Raw genomic sequence first — 7,500 nt, 5'->3', positions numbered from 1 at the left:
TTAGAGGACGTCGGGGTCTACAATTCGGCATAAGTACCCCGGCTGTGCGTTGTGTTTTGGCGGAGATATGGAGCGCGCAAAACGGCTACAGTGACCTATTTTGACCACGTCGTGCATCGGCTGTGAGTGTCCGATTGTGGATCTAACTCCATAGGTCTTTAGAAGTCGACGTGGTCTACTATTCGGCGTAGGGGACGAGTCTGTGCGATGTGTATTCGCGGAGCTATGCACCGCGCAAACCGGCGATTTGGTTTAAGGAGACAGAGTATTGGCGCTCGTCTTTCGCTGTGATTTTGTCAGAGTACGAAGATCGGCCGACGCTTTTGAACTACTTGCTGCATCGGCTGTGGTTATCCGTTTATAGGAGTGCATGGATGGCTGGTTAGAGGACTTCAAGGTCTACAATTCGGCGTAAGTACCCCGGCTGTGCGTTGTGTTTTGGCGGAGATATTGAGCGCGCAATATGGCTACAGTGACCTATTTTGACCACGTCGTGCATCGGCTGTGAATGCCCGATCCTGGATCCTCCTCCACAGGTCTTTAGAAGTGGACGTGGTCTACTATTCGGCGTAGGGGACGAGTCTTTGCGTTGTGTATTCGCGGAGATATGGACCGCGCAAACCGGGAATTTGGTTCAAGGAAACAGAGTATTGGCGCTCGTCTTTCGCTGTGAGACGAATATCGCCAACGCTTTTGAAATACGTGCTGCATCGGCTGTGGGTGTCCGTTTATTCATTTGTCGGTGTCAGTTTATTGGTTATGTCGGTGTCAGTTTATTGGTCTGCCTTATGGGTTGTGAGAGTACGTCTGGGTCGACATTTCGGTATTATTATCCCCGCTGTGCGTTCCATTTCCGGGTTTATGGACCGCGCAATGTGGCCCCCGCGACCTACTCTGACCACATCGTGCCTCGGCTGTGGGTCTCGCATCCAGGATCCACTCGGATAGTTTTGTAGAGGTGGATGTGGTCTACGATCGGGTACAAGTGTCCCGGCTGTGCGTTGTGTATTCGCGGAGCTATGCACCTCGCAAACCGGCGATTTTGTTCAAGGAAACAGAGTATTGGCGCTCGGCTACTGTGACCGGCTTTGCGTACATCGTGCCTCGGCTGTGGGTCTCGGATCCAGGATCCACTCGGATAGGTTTGTAGAGGTGGATGTGGTCTACGATCGGGTACAAGTGTCCCGGCTGTGCGTTGTGTATTCGCGGAGATATGGACCTCGCAGACCGGCGATATTGTCGCTCGTCTTTCGCTGTGATTTTGTCAGAGTACGAAGATCGGCCGACGCTTTTGAACTACTTGCTGCATCGGCTGTGGTTATCCGTTTATAGGAGTGCATGGATGGCTGGTTAGAGGACGTCAAGGTCTACAATTCGGCGTAAGTACCCCGACTGTGCGTTGTGTTTTGGCGGAGATATTGAGCGCGCAATATGGCTACAGTGACCTATTTTGACCCACGTCGTGCATCGGCTGTGAATGCCCGATCCTGGATCCTCCTCCACAGGTCTTTAGAAGTGGACGTGGTCTACTATTCGGCGTAGGGGACGAGTCTTTGCGTTGTGTATTCGCGGAGATATGGACCGCGCAAACCGGGAATTTGGTTCAAGGAAACAGAGTATTGGCGCTCGTCTTTCGCTGTGAGACGAATATCGCCAACGCTTTTGAAATACGTGCTGCATCGGCTGTGGGTGTCCGTTTATTCATTTGTCGGTGTCAGTTTATTGGTTATGTCGGTGTCAGTTTATTGGTCTGCCTTATGGGTTGTGAGAGTACGTCTGGGTCGACATTTCGGTATTATTATCCCCGCTGTGCGTTCCATTTCCGGGTTTATGGACCGCGCAATGTGGCCCCCGCGACCTACTCTGACCACATCGTGCCTCGGCTGTGGGTCTCGCATCCAGGATCCACTCGGATAGTTTTGTAGAGGTGGATGTGGTCTACGATCGGGTACAAGTGTCCCGGCTGTGCGTTGTGTATTCGCGGAGCTATGCACCTCGCAAACCGGCGATTTTGTTCAAGGAAACAGAGTATTGGCGCTCGGCTACTGTGACCGGCTTTGCGTACATCGTGCCTCGGCTGTGGGTCTCGGATCCAGGATCCACTCGGATAGGTTTGTAGAGGTGGATGTGGTCTACGATCGGGTACAAGTGTCCCGGCTGTGCGTTGTGTATTCGCGGAGATATGGACCTCGCAGACCGGCGATATTGTCGCTCGTCTTTCGCTGTGATTTTGTCAGAGTACGAAGATCGGCCGACGCTTTTGAACTACTTGCTGCATCGGCTGTGGTTATCCGTTTATAGGAGTGCATGGATGGCTGGTTAGAGGACGTCAAGGTCTACAATTCGGCGTAAGTACCCCGACTGTGCGTTGTGTTTTGGCGGAGATATTGAGCGCGCAATATGGCTACAGTGACCTATTTTGACCACGTCGTGCATCGGCTGTGAATGCCCGATCCTGGATCCTCCTCCACAGGTCTTTAGAAGTGGACGTGGTCTACTATTCGGCGTAGGGGACGAGTCTTTGCGTTGTGTATTCGCGGAGATATGGACCGCGCAAACCGGGAATTTGGTTCAAGGAAACAGAGTATTGGCGCTCGTCTTTCGCTGTGAGACGAATATCGCCAACGCTTTTGAAATACGTGCTGCATCGGCTGTGGGTGTCCGTTTATTCATTTGTCGGTGTCAGTTTATTGGTTATGTCGGTGTCAGTTTATTGGTCTGCCTTATGGGTTGTGAGAGTACGTCTGGGTCGACATTTCGGTATTATTATCCCCGCTGTGCGTTCCATTTCCGGGTTTATGGACCGCGCAATGTGGCCCCCGCGACCTACTCTGACCACATCGTGCCTCGGCTGTGGGTCTCGCATCCAGGATCCACTCGGATAGTTTTGTAGAGGTGGATGTGGTCTACGATCGGGTACAAGTGTCCCGGCTGTGCGTTGTGTATTCGCGGAGCTATGCACCTCGCAAACCGGCGATTTTGTTCAAGGAAACAGAGTATTGGCGCTCGGCTACTGTGACCGGCTTTGCGTACATCGTGCCTCGGCTGTGGGTCTCGGATCCAGGATCCACTCGGATAGGTTTGTAGAGGTGGATGTGGTCTACGATCGGGTACAAGTGTCCCGGCTGTGCGTTGTGTATTCGCGGAGATATGGACCTCGCAGACCGGCGATATTGTCGCTCGTCTTTCGCTGTGATTTTGTCAGAGTACGAAGATCGGCCGACGCTTTTGAACTACTTGCTGCATCGGCTGTGGTTATCCGTTTATAGGAGTGCATGGATGGCTGGTTAGAGGACGTCAAGGTCTACAATTCGGCGTAAGTACCCCGACTGTGCGTTGTGTTTTGGCGGAGATATTGAGCGCGCAATATGGCTACAGTGACCTATTTTGACCACGTCGTGCATCGGCTGTGAATGCCCGATCCTGGATCCTCCTCCACAGGTCTTTAGAAGTGGACGTGGTCTACTATTCGGCGTAGGGGGACGAGTCTTTGCGTTGTGTATTCGCGGAGATATGGACCGCGCAAACCGGGAATTTGGTTCAAGGAGACAGAGTATTGGCGCTCGTCTTTCGCTGTGAGACGAATATCGCCAACGCTTTTGAAATACGTGCTGCATCGGCTGTGGGTGTCCGTTTATTCATTTGTCGGTGTCAGTTTATTGGTTATGTCGGTGTCAGTTTATTGGTCTGCCTTATGGGTTGTGAGAGTACGTCTGGGTCGACATTTCGGTATTATTATCCCCGCTGTGCGTTCCATTTCCGGGTTTATGGACCGCGCAATGTGGCCCCTGCGACCTATTCTGACCACATCGTGCCTCGGCTGTGGGTCTCGCATCCAGGATCCACTCGGATAGTTTTGTAGAGGTTGATGTGGTCTACAATTGGGTATAAGTGTCCCGGCTGTGCGTTGTGTATTCGCGGAGCTATGCACCTCGCAAACCGGCGATTTTGTTCAAGGAAACAGAGTATTGGCGCTCGGCTACTGTGACCGGCTTTGCGTACATCGTGCCCCGGCTGTGGGTCTCGGATCCAGGATCCACTCGGATAGGTTTGTAGAGGTGGATGTGGTCTACGATCGGGTATAAGTGTCCCGGCTGTGCGTTGTGTATTCGCGGAGATATGGACCTCGCAGACCGGCGATATTGTCGGTCGTCTTTGGCTGTGATTTTGTCAGAGTACGAAGATCGGCCGACGCTTTTGAACTACGCGCTGCATCGGCTGTGGGTATCCGTTTATAGGAGTGTCTAGATGGGTGGTTAGAGGACGTCGGGGTCTACAATTCGGCATAAGTATCCCGGCTGTGCGTTGTGTTTTGGCGGAGATATGAACCGCGCAATGTGGCTACTGCGACCTATTTTGACCGAGTCGTGCATCGGCTGTGAGTGTCCGATTGTGGCTCAAACTCCACAGGTCTTTAGAAGTGGACGTGGTCTACTATTCGGCGTAGGGGCCGAGTCTGTGCGTTGTGTATTCGCGGGGATATGCACCGCGCAAACCGGCGATTTGGTTTAAGGAGACAGAGTATTGGCGCTCGTCTTTCGCTGTGATTTTGTCAGAGTACGAAGATCGGCCGGCGCTTTTGAACTACTTGCTGCATCGGCTGTGGGTATCCGTTTATTGTTCTGCATGTATGGGTGGTTAGAGGAGGTCGGGGTCTACAATAGGGTATAAGTGTCCCGGCTGTGCGTGGTGTTTTGGCGGAGAGATGGAGCGCGCAAAACGGCAACTGCGACCTACTTTGACCGCGTGGTGCCTCGGCTGTGGGTCTCGGATCCAGGATCCACTCGGATAGGTTTGTAGAGGTGGACGTGGTCTACGATTGGGTATAAGTGTCCCGGCTGTGCGTGGTGTTTTCGCGGAGATATCCACCTCGCAAAACGGCGCTTCCGTTTAAGGAAACAGAGTTTTGGCGCTCGTCTTTCGCAGCGCAGCCCAGTAACGTCCCCTACCTTAAGAGAGTCCTCGTTACTCCCGCCGTTTACCCGCGCGATATGGATCCTGGTTCTGGATCTCGCATCCAGGATCCACTCGGATAGGTTTGTAGAGGTAGACGTATTATACAATTAGGTATGAGTATCCCGGCTGTGCGTTGTGTATTCGCGGAGATATCCATCTCGCAAAACGATATAAAAACGGCTGTGATTTTGTCAGAGTATGAAGATCGCCCGGCGCTTTTTGTCAGAGTATGAAGATCGGTCGGCGGTTTTCAAATACGTGCTGCCTCGGCTGTGGATACCCGTTTATTATTCTGCTTATATGGGTAGTTAGAGGACGTCGGGACCGTGGATTCGGTATAAGAATCCCCGCTGTGCGTTCCATTTCCGGGTAAATATGGACCGCGCAATATGGCCCCTGCGACCTACTTTGACTACATCGTGCCTCGGCTGTGGACCTCGCATCCATGATCCACTCGGATAGATTTGTAGAGGGGGACTTGGACTACAGTTAGATATAAGTGTCCCGGCTGTGCGTTGTGTATTCGCGGGGATATGGACCTCGCAAAACGGGTATTTCGTTTAAGTCTTTCGCTTTGATTTTGTCAGAGTATGAAGATCGGTCGGCTGTTTTCAAACACGCGCTGCCTCGGCTGTGGTTATCCGTTTATTATTCAGCTTACATAGTTGGTTAGAGGACGTCGGGGCCGTGTATTCAGTATAAGAATCCCCGCTGTGCGTTCTATTTCCGGGTAGATATGGCGCGCGTAATATGGTCCCTGCGACCTACTTTGACTACACCGTGCCTCGGCTGTGGACCTCGCATCCAGGATCCACTCCGATAGTTTTGTAGAGGGGGACGTGGACTACAACTGGGTATAAGTGTCCCGGCTGTGCGTTGTGTATTCGCGGAGATATGCACCTCGCAAAACGACGATTTCGTTTAAGTCTTTCGCTGTGATTTTGTCAGAGTATGAAGATCGGTCGGCTGTTTTCAAACACGCGCTGCCTCGGCTGTGGTTATCCGTTTATTATTCAGCTTACATAGTTGGTTAGAGGACGTCGGGGCCGTGTATTCAGTATAAGAATCCCCGCTGTGCGTTCTATTTCCGGGTAGATATGGCGCGCGTAATATGGTCCCTGCGACCTAATTTGACTACACCGTGCCTCGGCTGTGGACCTCGCATCCAGGATCCACTCCGATAGTTTTGTAGAGGGGGACGTGGACTACAACTGGGTATAAGTGTCCCGGCTGTGCGTTGTGTATTCGCGGAGATATGCACCTCGCAAAACGACGATTTCGTTTAAGTCTTTCGCTGTGATTTTGTCAGAGTATGAAGATCGGTCGGCTGTTTTCAAACACGCGCTGCCTCGGCTGTGGTTATCCGTTTATTATTCAGTTTACATAGTTGGTTAGAGGACGTCGGGGCCGTGTATTCAGTATAAGAATCCCCGCTGTGCGTTCTATTTCCGGGTAGATATGGCGCGCGTAATATGGTCCCTGCGACCTAATTTGACTACACCGTGCCTCGGCTGTGGACCTCGCATCCAGGATCCACTCCGATAGTTTTGTAGAGGGGGACGTGGACTACAACTGGGTATAAGTGTCCCGGCTGTGCGTTGTGTATTCGCGGAGATATGCACCTCGCAAAACGACGATTTCGTTTAAGTCTTTCGCTGTGATTTTGTCAGAGTATGAAGATCGGTCGGCTGTTTTCAAACACGCGCTGCCTCGGCTGTGGTTATCCGTTTATTATTCAGTTTACATAGTTGGTTAGAGGACGTCGGGGCCGTGTATTCAGTATAAGAATCCCCGCTGTGCGTTCTATTTCCGGGTAGATATGGCGCGCGTAATGTGGTCCCTGCGACCTACTTTGACTACACCGTGCCTCGGCTGTGGAGGTCGCATCCATGATCCACTCGGATAGGTTTGTAGAGGTGGATGTGGTCTACGATCGGGTATAAGTGTCCCGGCTGTGCGTTGTGTATTCGCGGAGATATGCACCTCGCAAAACGACGATTTCGTTTAAGTCTTTCGCTGTGATTTTGTCAGAGTATGAAGATCGGTCGGCTGTTTTCAAACACGCGCTGCCTCGGCTGTGGTTATCCGTTTATTATTCAGCTTACATAGTTGGTTAGAGGACGTCGGGGCCGTGTATTCAGTATAAGAATCCCCGCTGTGCGTTCTATTTCCGGGTAGATATGGCGCGCGTAATATGGTCCCTGCGACCTAATTTGACTACACCGTGCCTCGGCTGTGGACCTCGCATCCAGGATCCACTCCGATAGTTTTGTAGAGGGGGACGTGGACTACAACTGGGTATAAGTGTCCCGGCTGTGCGTTGTGTATTCGCGGAGATATGCACCTCGCAAAACGACGATTTCGTTTAAGTCTTTCGCTGTGATTTTGTCAGAGTATGAAGATCGGTCGGCTGTTTTCAAACACGCGCTGCCTCGGCTGTGGTTATCCGTTTATTATTCAGCTTACATAGTTGGTTAGAGGACGTCGGGGCCGTGTATTCAGTATAAGAATCCCCGCTGTGCGTTCTATTTCCGGGTAGATATG

Source organism: Anarhichas minor, unplaced genomic scaffold (assembly GCF_050575085.1).
Source record: "Anarhichas minor isolate MPS153535 unplaced genomic scaffold, ASM5057508v1 ptg000275l, whole genome shotgun sequence".
Lineage (NCBI taxonomy): Eukaryota > Metazoa > Chordata > Actinopteri > Perciformes > Anarhichadidae > Anarhichas > Anarhichas minor.
Note: the sequence above shows the minus strand (reverse complement) of the source record.